At 36.1% G+C, this 13539-nt stretch overlaps 1 long non-coding RNA gene across 2 annotated transcripts; it reads left to right on the top strand.

The window, feature by feature from the left end:
• The first annotated feature begins 541 nt into the window (after positions 1-541).
• On the top strand, positions 542-12073 carry LOC130549391 (uncharacterized). 2 transcript variants are annotated; one of them, XR_008962177.1, is made up of 5 exons: positions 542-3328; positions 3452-3573; positions 3833-6977; positions 7429-7565; positions 10069-12073. It is a non-coding gene; the product is annotated as an uncharacterized LOC130549391 (long non-coding RNA). The 2 variants fall into 2 exon arrangements; XR_008962176.1 differs by having other exon boundaries at positions 542-3573.
• Positions 12074-13539: the final 1466 nt, after the last annotated feature.

The following is a 13539-nucleotide window of genomic DNA, read 5'->3' as shown; positions in this document are numbered from 1 at the left end:
CATATACTACAAATTCACTATGGTTCAAAAGTTTAGGGTCACTTAGTACTTTTACTCCCAATTTTAGAATAGTAGAATAAAAGTAAACTCATCAAAATGATTCAATAACAAAAATGCAGCTGTGACTTATTTTGCAGCTCTTTGTCAAGCTTGAGATAGAGTTGATGTTTATTCTGGGCTTTTGCTGTCTGCTTTTTCGTCATTATTTGGTCCAAGTCATCCATTTAAAAAAATGTTTTGTTACATAAAATATTAGCTTTATCATAGGGCTGACATACGATTAATCATGATTAATTGCATCCAGAATAAAAGTTTGTTTACACAATATGTCTGTGTACTGTGAATATTCATTTTGTATTTATAAACACACACACGTATATATATTTATATATATATATTTAGGAAATATTTATATGGATTTAGTAATATTTACCAACAATTTAAATTATATACAAATGTTTGTTCATTTTTATATATTTCTTAAATATATACATGTATGTGTTTATATTTACAAAATGTACATATGCACAGTACAGACATATATTATGTAAACACAAACTTTTATTCTAAAGTCTAATCACGATTAATCGTTTGACAGCCCTCATTTATAATGAAACAAACACTTTACACTTATTTTTTTTGTCCACTAAACTCATTTTAGAGTTGTAAGCACACGCCTTTAGATCAAAAGGTCAAGGTCAAGAGAAACATTGAACTAAGGTGAGCCTCAGCATTTGATGAGTAAAACCTAACAAATATTTAATCTTCTTGTTGATCAGCTGTAGATCTCGACACTGTCATGTGCATAAAATATGTCAAACGTAATTGTTCACATGTTGCATCCTCGTAAAAATAATGAATTTCTTGGTTACGTCATTTCATTTTTGTCTGGCCGAAGGAATTTGGAATGTTGTGACAGGAATGATTCCAGTGCGTTCTTCTGTTATCAGGGCGTGATCAAATATAAACTCCCTTTACAACGACTCTTCCGTTAAACATCAGTAACAAACAACTGGTTTGTTTTTTTCAAGGCAGAGGTCAATTGAATTATTATTGGTAACACAAAGACAAAGCGGGTCTTATGGATACAGGTGCATGCGAAAAACATTTCACAGAATGATGTGCTGAGTTTTCTTTTCAATATTGAGTAAAATTACCCCTCTACACATCCGAATGATTTACATGATTGACAGCGTCTGACGTGATTGTGGGCAGGAAGTGAGAGTAACCTCAGTTTACAAAAATTACGTAGAAAACCGTTCGACAACTTATATTATTTTATCTCAGTCATGTTCATCTTTAATGTTGCCAGTTTGTTATCATGAATAAATCCTCTCCTGATCAAGAATAGGATTGACTTCTTGAGAATTACAGGAGTCTTTGCCTTATTTAAACTGACTTCATAATTAAAATTGTATTAAACATTTCGTATGCGTATTGCATACTTGGGAAGCACCAGCTAGGTTAAAGCAAATGGCCTAAACAGTGACGTTAGCTCTGAAATCAGAGGAAAGATCTGGTGCTTGAATCACTTTCCATCTTTTCATGGAACCCAGAAAAGGGAAGTGGTAAAATGTGTTGAATGTGGTTTACATTTCTCTGTACATATAATACCTCATGGCATTTTTGTTTTCTTTGAAAGTAAAACACATCACTGGTCAAAAGTTCAAGGTCACTCACTCTTTATTTAATATTCTTTCTCGTGTTTTGAAGTAAGAGTAAACTCATTAAAATGATGTGAAAGACACAAATGTGAAAGAAAATCAAACAAATTGAAACTCTGTTGTATTTTAGCACTATACTGACCCTTACTCCTGGCATTTTCTCAAAGCAACTTCTTGAGGCGTAAATAAATGTTGAGTTTCGAAAGAAATGAATGAGACCACTAATATGACTAAAATTCAGACATATGCAGTCATGTAGACGAGATGCTTTTGTTTGTCAAAATCAGCTTTTTAGACAGACTACATTTACATTTAAAAGACTTACTTTTGTAGACAAAGCTCTCATTCTCATGAATGAAAACTGAACTGAAATCTGAACACAAAGTTTTTATGGACAAAACCAGCATGACTTGTGATGCTGAGGGGTCAGGATGATGGAGTTATGATGACCATATTTTAATTTGCCAACGTTTTTCGGCACACAGGCTAAAAGATTCCAAATTGTATCCTCCATTCTGTATTGATACTGACCCTTCAACATCACACGTGTTGCTTTGTCCATAAATAGTGTTGCTTTTTTTTTTCCATGCACCAGAACAACTTCACAATACATCTGGTGACTGTTCCAAAGAATCTCAAATATTAGAGAGCTGTGATTTTAAAAGCCGCATTGTTGTGATGATTTTACTATTAATAATAAGGAATGAATAGGTGTGTCCAAACATGGGACTTACAGAATCGTGTATTCCAAGAGTGTGACTAAACAACTTCGGAAAAGAATAAAATGCATTTTGATGCATATTTGGGTTTCTGGACATTAGCGATTAAAGACCATTTGAACAGCCCATCAGTCTTATCAGTCACTTTTATGCAAAGTGACTTAAAGAATAATAATGAAAGAATTGAAAATGTACGTAATGTTGTGTCATTATGTAATGTGTTCCATTTGTGTTGTGTTGTGTTGTCATGTTATGTGCTATAGGCCACATCACACTGCATCTGCTCTGCGTTCCGCAGGATATTCCCTGCTGTAGGGTGTCAGCCATTCTCTTTTAGACGTGTAAGGAAATCTCTCATTAACCATGAGACCATTTATAGAAGATGACTTAGAGGCCATAGAAAACATGCCTACACGTTTGTTTCACCACAGGAACTCGCATCACGTCGCAATAACGCAATATACTCTATCAATTGAGTTACAGAAACACCAACGTTTGTGTCTGATGACCCAACCAAATGCAACTTGAATTTACGTGTAACGCTTAGAAGTCCCTTAAAAGTAAATCGGGGGCTTCACGAGATTTGATCAGACATCACATATGATGGACATAGTGATTCTTGCAGACAAGCATCCGACACTTCATTTCACCTATGATCAATTGAAAGTCTACGACTGCGTCACGTCAATGAATAAAACATCCCAGTATGATAAATCAGACTTATCAGAGCAAAGATCCTCCACAAGACGATAGCAAAGATTTTCTTTTTTACGCATTAAGATTGTGAGATAACGTCAATCCTGTGACTTAAATTTCCTTTTTGTGACTAAGCAGTTACAGGGGTATAAAAGAGAGATGGCTGAAAGAATGTGTATAATACGTTGAAGAGTTTGCTTTTCACTGACAGACAAATACTGTGAATCTTCTCCATGGAGCCCAAAACAGGTATGGCTGTTATTATTATCTAACATTATTTTGTCGATTCCGGTTATTTCCAGAATGAACTAGATACTTAGGTTCCTGCTTTATTGTCTGTGCTCAGAATGACTTTATCTTTTCTTGTTTTAGGACTTCTCAGCTTGTGGGTTTTGATCATGTTGCTGGCCGTGCCATGCAGACCAACACATTGCAACGTTACGAAAAGAATATTGTTTACCAAATGCACGATGGAAAACCTACGATGTGTTTATGTAAGTTTGATTTTTTCTTTTATTAACTAATGCAAGACTAATGTTTGGACACCCAGGCCAGTGTAAGAATTGTTTAGGCCAAATATTCTTACAGTAAAAACTTTATTTTTAAAAGATGTCTAATAACATGCTTAAATAAAGTTATTTTTGTAAGGGTTTTGCGTTTTATATTGATATTTATTATGGATTAATACAGTGTACTCTTAAGGCTGCTTATTTTAACGCTATAACATTTTTGTGTCTGTCCCTTTCACTACAGCTCAATACCAATGCAGAGAATATCAAATGTTGGCCTCATCCAATTCCAGAACTTGACTTGAAAACGCCCGTTTCAACTGAAGACAAAATCCAGAAAGGTGTCTGCGGACTTCGTTTTATTCAGGATGCGCTTGGTTTGATATATGCCCACCAGAGAGACATACACAGTATAAACAATGACATATTCCATAAAATCAACACGATGGAGCAAGAGTTGTTCCGTAGCGAGAAATGTGTTGAGGGAGGTTTGAAAGAACAATGCAGAAATGAAACAAAGCCTGACTTCAATCATGATGACATGTACAGCCGTCTGCAATGGGGCCGCACTATTATAGAGTCTTCCATCGGTTTTATGGAGCAGTTGGAGGACTTGGTGAAACACGGACAGAAGCTGAACTTTACATTAGGATCACTCCTCAAACACCCTCCTTGTAGATGCAAGTGCATTATGAAGCACAAATATGATCAACTTTGTTCACAAGACAGACATTAACATCTTTCTTATTCCTGTATTTCTCCACCGATAGCCGATTATTCAGAGTGATATTTGCCGATACCAATTCTAAAGATTAAATGAACATTCCTTAACTTATTCATTCACATGATGACTATTAATATTGAACATCGAATTGGTGATGTTTCTTAACGTTTTCTAAATACAGAGCACAAACAGGATACATCGGCCCTGATCATCGGCTGTTTTTAAACTTTCGTCCGATAGCCGTTAGTGTGAAAAATTGCTTTTATCGGCCGATATATCGGTGCATGTCAACTTGCGTATAATGCATAGTTTTTATAACCTCCTTAGTTGAGAGAATATGTGGATTATTCAGATTTATTTGTAAATATATTTTTTACAGCATAGGACTACTATTTTTGTTTATGAAAAACATTTGGTTACTTATCATGTTTTCTTATGTTGTCTTTCAGAACCGTATTTTTATACATTGTATTGTTTATTTTATTTATAGCAACAATATTGCCATTATTTAATAAGTTATTTTGTTAGTAAAATACACTTGTGTTGCTTATTCATAATGGGTTTCAAGTGTATACGTTGCAGTTTTTTTATTTGTATCGTGACTCATTTTGATAATAAAGCAAATTTGGTTATAAAATGCAATTGTGTTACTTATGTTTTCTATTATTTTCTAGTAGAACAACAGAATTTAAGTTAAAATTCATTATTCAGAGGACGCTGATCGTATAAAGCAGGGGAAGCAGGTGGTCTGCTCAGTCAGCAATGTAATAGTCTCATGTGACTGTAATTAATCAAACTGTCATACGTGACCGGGAAAAACGTGTTAATTTTCTAATTTCAATGCAGATGTTTTTTTTCTTTTGAAATAACCAGGATGATTGATTGTTTAATAGTGGCCATGTATCCCCGAGTGAGTCTTCTACTCAGCCCATTGGCAGACAGACAAATATGAGAAATCGACAGCACAGTGAAACTTTTGATGGAACAATATGCATAACTGAAAGTTATTTTCTCTGAAAGATGTTTAGCAGACGTCTATTCGCAGGAAAAGAAATCATTCCTATAGTGATGTCAAGTACAGTTACGTTCAGATTTTTCTGATGTAACTTCTTTTTTACTGAAGGGTTCCAATTCTGATGGGTTCCAAAACCAATTCTGATGTAATGCAAGATAAATCAAGATACATTTCCTCATTTTTGTGCTCACATTTTAAGATGTCCTACCAAATACAGTTATATTCCTGTAAATCTCTTATTTCCCAGTGACACAGGCGCTTTCATCGGACGCACGTACCTGGCCCAATGATAACTTCCAGTCTGTGTTTGGTTATAATATAACAATTAGTTTTATATTTAATTTATAATCATATTTTATTGTATATTAATTGTATTCAATTAAAACTACTCAACAGTTGATTGATTCTTGGCGGAGGTCTACCGGAAATTAAGTTTGGGCCACATAACGTTTGTTGCTGCTAAAACCGTCTATATCAATCGTATTTAAAGGGATGGTTCACCCAAAAAATAAAATTCTGTCATCATTTATTTACCCCACCAAGTTGTCCAAACTTGTATAAAGTTGACACAAAAAAAGATATTTGGAAGAATGTTTGTAACCAAACAGTTCTAGGCTCTATTGACTATTATAGCGGGGAAAAATAAGCATTCTTCCAAATATCTTCTTTTGTGATCAACGGAGCAAAGAAATGTATACCCGTTTGGAACAACTTAAGGGTGAGTCAAATTAAACTGTCCCTTCTTTAAGCATCTAATAAAAACGCAGTATAAATTGTTTAATGTGATGAAAAAACACATTTAATGCAGGATAAGCCGTCTCAAGGGCATAATGTATGAGCTTATTTTCCAATCAAAAATCACAATACAGCACTAAAATTTAGAAGTAAACGGTGTATTTAAAGATTTAAAAGCTAAAGTGTGAGGCGTGTCATTTTGTTAAAGCGCTTGTCCAGATTTTTGTGGTGGGACTGCAGTTCTAGATGTCCTTATGTCACTCCTTCACATTGTTCTGATGTTTAATAATTCATTTTAGTATTGATGCTATACTTCTGAAACTTTTTGATCATCACAAATTCAGCTTAACCTGTATTAAACAGGGCTGTCGAAATTAATCGATTGGCGTGGACGATTCTGCATGGATGCAGTACTGTTAAACCCTGAACGTTCGTTTGAGTTTGAACATGTTAAAACATTCTCAGTTGTAAAGCTACTGAAAATCACGTTGACTTTATTAAATTACATAGAGCAGTTTACATGCAGGTTCTAAAAGAGCTCACATTTAATACACTGACGGACAACATTATGAAACAGTCTGAGGTGATGAGTGTGACAACACAATGATTCCTGCTGAAATCCAAGCAAAATAAAATCTTGCAAAATGACCCTACAAGTCCTGCTCTTAGAATGACGGGTAGAAATGTGTGGAATCTTCAAATCGTTCATATATGAGGTAAAACAGAGAAACGCTTCTGTGGCATAAACTGCATTGTCCTTCAAGTCCTGTTGATCGATTTATTGTTCGTTTCAGGTCAACAGGAGCACCGAGAAGACCTTCTCCTTCATTACATCAGCCAGTTTTCCCATAACAGTCAGACAGGCTGCAGTTCCGGTGGACTCTCTCCGTAGCAGTACTTGGCCTGTGGGTTCCTGTAAGTGTTTTCATGTTGGACGCTCTGAAACGAGACAACAGCGACGGTTGTTTGTTTCTGTTCATGTACACATGATCAACACACACACGCTCAGACAGAGCGCTTCACTGTATCGACCAATCAAACGGCTCATTTATCAGTAGGGTTTGAATGGAGAATTGAGCGATGTAATGAGCTAGTTATTTATAATGCATTGGGGGAAACGACTCGCAAATCGAATTCGAGTTATCGAATTGAAGCAGTGTAACAAATCACAGGCTTGCTCAATGAACCACATGTCATTGCTTTCATCATGTTCAACTCAAAGTGAACCTGGAACTTGTGTTTTGTTTAGTTAAGACTCATGAGACACTTCTTTTGTACATAAATTACAAAACAAAAACATTTTTCATCACCTGTGAAGATGTGCGACATTTAGCCAGACATAACTCAAAATGATCTTCCACTGCAGTGAAGAGGTTCTGGAAACCTTCTGCAGCTCGGTTCAAAAATCGCTCCAGAAGAGGTTGCTGATGAGAAAGAAACAGGAGAGATTGCTTTCTTAACGGGAAGTTTCCAAACATGATGGACTACTTCTTTCTATTCCAGGTCAGTGACAGAGATGGGGTGACCGGCGCATTAGGACTTTTTTATTACTCACACTTTTCGCCAATATGATAAAAATGAAACTAACACCTAGCGGTGATAATCGCAAGTTCAGACATATTTATATTTCACAATTAACATGCATGACAAAATTGCACAAATATGCCAAAAACAGACTAAACACATGGCTTACATGTTAATGCGTGAACAATGTTATTACCTTTGTTAAAGGGATAGTTAACTCAAAAATAGAAATATTTTCATCGACACACCCTCCAACCTGTATGACTTTCTTCTGCCGAACACAAAGAAGATATTTTGAAGAATGTTGGTCACCAAACAAAACTGTCCCCATTGACTTCCATTGTATGGACATAAAACCACTGAGACATTTATCAAAATATATTCTTTTGTGTTCCATAGAAGCAAGAGTCATATACACGTCTTAAATTACATTAGGGTAAATAAATGATTACAGACTTTTTTGGGGGTGAGCTATCACTTATAGTTTTTTTCTTTTTGTAGAAACTTAAGTGGTTTTGTAGTAAATCGAAAGCAAAGAGAATAGAATCTATAATGGATTAAGAGGGTGTTGCATGTCCGAAAGAACTTTTTCAGCAAAAATTGTCTCCGATTTTTAACCATGACACATTTTTCTCATTGTCGCAACTAAGAGATGTAACGGTGTGAAAATTTCAGATCACGGTTATAGTGAACAACATCATCCCGATTATCAATATTACCACAATTTTATTAACATGTTCTGGAAAAAAATACCGATGTAAACCAAATTTAATACAGAGTTTACCTGTCAAAATAAATTTTACATCACATAAATAACATTAATATTGGTCATGGCACGTTGGAGGCATGAGGTAAAAGTTTCCTAGTTCAGATTAAACAACGTCTGCGTGTGTTGTGAGAAATAGGTTGTTCTTTATGACCCAGGAGAAAGCGGCATGACGTGCGCTCATAACAGAAGAAACAAGCTGAACGGAGTTTCAAACTCACCGCATCACATCATTTCATGAAAAATGAATAGAAATGATGGGGATTTTTGAAATAAAGTCCTAATTAGTGAAGCACTGTCATCACAAACTCACAGGAGCAGTAAAGAATAAATAGGTACGTTATTTTGTTCCGAATGTCAATACTCCACACTCCTGATTTACTCTCCTGACATTAATGAACAAAACCCACATTCATGTTGCATCTACGTTACACTCTTGATAACCTTGTTTGATGCTGGAGTGGGTTTTTCAAGCCGTAACACTGGTGCGGTTTAACGGTAATTAAAATATGACGCGGTAATACTAACCGTTGGACGTTGTTATCACGGTAAACCATTAAACCGGTAATCGTTACATCCCTATCGCAACTACACAACACGTAGTGACACATACGTAGGATCCTTGAGCTTTTGAAAGGAAGTGACATTTAACAGAGAGACTAGATTGTGTTTGATACCGCGAGTGACCGAAAGACCTGGATTTTACACTGACAGTACGGATTTCGATGACAGTAGTACCACCCTCAGAAATTCCTGGATGAATGTAATTCAAACACTACACATGGTTTGTGTGATGAGACAATGCAGATATGTTGTCTAAAGTACCTTGTCAGGCTGGAGGCAACAGGAGACACAGAACTCGTAGACACTACAGCAGCCGTTGGCCAGACAGCTTTTACAGACGTACTGAGTTGTGCTGGGAGCATTTACATTACAACATCCATTCACCAGTAAGTCCTCCCTCTCACATACATAACCTAAATACGAAAAAAGAAAGATTCGATTAAATGCCTTGATCGTTTGTTACTCAATGCAATGATATTCCTGCACCCGATGGCCCTCATTTATTAAACGAACGTAGAAACCAGCGTACATCCGAGCGAAATAATCTTCTTACGACAACGCTCACGTGTGATTCATTAAACTTTCGTATGCGTCCAATTCCGTCGTACGAATAATCGTACCTTGATAAATGCGCCGGCTGAAATCGATCATAATTTACATATCACGCCCCTATAAATTCAGGGTGTAGATGCCTCGCCCCTAGATTTTGCGACATGGAGAAACGTAATCCGGCCAAAATTAGGAACTTTTCCGATTTAGAAATGGAATCTTTAACATGGAAAAGCGGAATCAAAGGAACTAAAAAAAACATGTTTGGAAAGACATCACTACTGCGGTCAACAGTGTTGGCGTAATGAACCGAACTGCAGCTCGTATTTTTTACTGGATATGTATGTTTTGTAACATCACCGCCAATTGTTATTGTTTCACTATTATTTTTTACACTGAAAGTCTTGTTGTTTTAAATTACTTTGTGTAGTGCATTTAAAGAAAATTATAATCTGACTTCAGTCTTGAAGAACTTTGCTTGAGTTAGCCTACATTAATGTGTTAATGTACAAACGAATGTAGATATACATTACTGATCATTTTTGCGTCGCAATTATAGAATAATGTTTATATGTAATTTTTTTTACAATTTTTTTCATTTAGGTGAAGAAAAAATGGTCTGTGGCCGAGGGGACAGATGCATATTTCTAAAGAGGATAAGTGTTTAAAATCTAATGCTGCTAATCTTGCATTTCAGGCTGCTTAAATCAAGCACGTAGTTTTATGTTTGCTTCATTTATTTTTTTCTCTTTCAGATCTGTGAGTGGCAGGACCAGCGGTCTTCAGCCCCCACAAACCAGCCTGGAGCCTGCCAGACAAAGGCAGGGAACCTCGAGCTGTGACCCAGTGCGCGTCTTTCACACACACCCAAGCACAAATAAACATCGCACAAATAAAAAAAACATTAAAGCATGCGTGTTGTTTGTTTTCATTAATGCATATTTGTCATACAAAGAAGCTATCACCTTGCAAATAGATTGCTTGTAATTATATTGATTATTGTAGTTTTTAATGTCTTACTTTTAATTGTGTATTTTAATTTTGGTAAATTATCTTAGAAGTAGCCTTAAATCTCATCAGTTTTTTTCTTTTACACCAAAGCACCCGTTAACAAACAATTAAATGTTCATATAATTAGGCTAGAAAAGAAAATACTTTATTAATGTAATAAAAAATAAGAAATTGCTTTCGAATCAATTTTTACATTTGTTATACTAAACGAAAAAAAAAAATCTATTTGTCATTATTCCTTTTCAGTTATCAAAAGGGTAAAGCGTACACGGACCGTCACCTTATTTCAAAACTTGCGTACACGAGCTGAGACTTGTCACTTGTCGTAGCAGAGCCGTTTCTTGCTATATGCGGACAATGCGGCTGCATAGGGCCCAGCAGCCACCAGGGGGCCCCCAAACTGCAAGTTCAGCCTCATATTTTATTATATTTTGGAGAATTAAAAGTACCTGTCTTTATTTGCATGTATTGCATGCATTCATTATGCATTCATTTGCAAAGCATGTAAGTGTTCATGGGGTAATCAGGTCAAAATCACCTTTGGGCTGGGCTGTCATTTGGTCCTTAAAAACTACATAACTAGTTTTTTTAATTTATTTTTTATTGATTGTGCAATAACATGGATGCTGGTCCATTATATACTTATTTATTTAAGTAAGTTTAGTTATTTATTTTTTACTGTTTTGGAATGGTGGGTTAAAGCTTTTTTATGTTATGCCACCTCAAAGTTTACATTAAACATTTTTCAAGAACACACTGTATCTGTTGCATTTATTAATGTACTCTAGCCTGCTTTCCTCTTAAAATGTAACAGACTGCTGCATCGTCACAGAATATATGAAAAAGTTAGGAATCTCTACCTCAGAGTTTGAAAAAATAGGGGCCCCCAAATAGTATCTCGCATAGGGCCCCCAAACAGCTAGAAACGGCCCTGTGTCGTAGTAACCGCTCACGTCCATATTGATAAATGCCAAGTTTTGCGTGGAAGCAAGCGTACGTAGAGTTTTATGGTGTACGATCGTTTGATATATTGAGGGCCTGTACGTGCAGCTTTAGCATCTAAATACCTTTTGGAGTCAATGTGTGTTAGGGCCACAACCTTTGTCATGATGACCAAATGCATTGACTGTTTTATCTTGACACCCTATGGTCCGACATTTTACATGGTAGTGCATTCCTTTAAAGGTCCAATTTAACTTTTTAGAGAATCTATTGACAGAAATGAAATATAATAAACGTAACTATGTTTTCAGAGGTGAATAAAGACCTTACATAATAAAGCGTTATGTTTATTTTACCTTAGAATGATCTATTTCTATTTACATACACCGTGGGTCCCCTTACATGGAATTCGCCATGTTGTTTCTACAGTGGCCCTAAACGGACAAACTGCTCTACAGAGGGCGTTTTCTAAATACGTTATATCCTTCGACAAAGAAGCGAAAACATGACGACATCTTAGAGCCGTGTCAGCCACCGTAGTGCTTCGAAAGGGAGGGGTGGAGTGAGCCGTTGGTTGCAATTCACAACCTCATCGCTAGATGCGGCTAAATTTCACACGCTGGACCTTTACATAACGGATAAATGAAGGTGCCATCTGTTTACCCAGTTCATCAGTGAGGAGATTTTTTCCCTGAATGGAGTTTCTGCACTGTGAAATCTGCCTGCTGCTGTTGCCCAGGTTGAACTTGACATTCCACTGGATGTGATGATCCGAGTCCCTCACCTCCAGGAGGGTCCGATCACGGATGGTTCGCTCCTCCTGTGTACAGCACACATCACATGCATTATTACAAGTGAGTCTGACTTTTAAACATATACAGTGTATTATTTAAATATATTTATTCATTTGAAGATTTTAAATCACTTCAGAAAACATAAACAACACTGGACCAGAAAAACGTCCAGTTTCAGTTGTTTAACATTACACAAACGTTTGAACAGAATCCCAACAAATACCCTAACCCAAGCCAAATCAAAATGTAAAACAAATATCTTAATTATATATGTAAGACTTAAAAAATTAAACTACGTGTGTCATTCTGTGTATAAAGTGTGTTTACTTAAGAAGTGGTCTGCATTTTTCTAAAACTGCAGATCGGTAGTTGACAAATAAACCGTAAATGTTTCCTATGGTGTGACAGCAACAAAAAGAAAAAAACTATCAATGAAAATAAATCTCTCTTATGCTATTTTATATGATAAATATTAATAAGATAAAATAATCTATTATTAACAGTTTGCTTCCTACATTTCTGCTGTCACACCATAGGACACAGGTACAGTATATTTTGTATATAACTACCCAGATGCAGCTTTAGTGTGAACGACAATTTTAGATTTGAAAGATTTATAATAGCGTCCTACGGATATCAGCCAAATTTGTTAGATCTGTTCATCCAAGTCAATGTGACGTTGCAAAGTAACATAAACATCTTTTGTTGGTCCTTGGACAATATTGTCAGTAGTCAACAGTCCTAACCTAAACCACACCCATAATCTAAACTCTGGCCATAACTAACCCCTAAAATCAACGTGAAATAAGGGCTGTCGCGATAAATGTCACGTGATTTATGCACAGCTTTTGAGTGAAGTACGGGAAAATGCTGCTGCATCCGAAAGCCAGAGGGCGCTCTCGTGCGGAAACTCCAAATACGCACTGCAGAAGAAGACCATAACACGTTCTAGAATCTAGGAAATGCCTATGGACATCTTTTTATCACTGTTACTCAAGCCTCATCAGGTATTTTTATAATAATAAAGTATATTTATAATGATCATGTTTGAGGGGTGTTGCTTTTTCAAATGCACATTATAAGCGACTCAAACTCGCACTGCTTTTAGATCGAGCGGCATTTCCTACTGATCCCAGAGACGTGCTTCACGGACAAGCTACGCATTAAAAAATATTTGCATATCGCAGCCAGCTTGATTTCAATAGGATTTAGTGGAATCGCGATAAATTATCGTGCAGCCCTTATAAGAATGATATACACGTCCACTCCAATATATTAACCCCAAACCTAATCTTAGCTGACTGGCTGATAAAAAGGTTATCCAGGA

This window comes from Triplophysa rosa, linkage group LG2, assembly GCF_024868665.1.
Source record: "Triplophysa rosa linkage group LG2, Trosa_1v2, whole genome shotgun sequence".
Lineage (NCBI taxonomy): Eukaryota > Metazoa > Chordata > Actinopteri > Cypriniformes > Nemacheilidae > Triplophysa > Triplophysa rosa.
The sequence above is the reverse complement of the archived record's forward strand: the minus strand, read 5'-3'. Positions and strand labels throughout refer to the sequence as shown.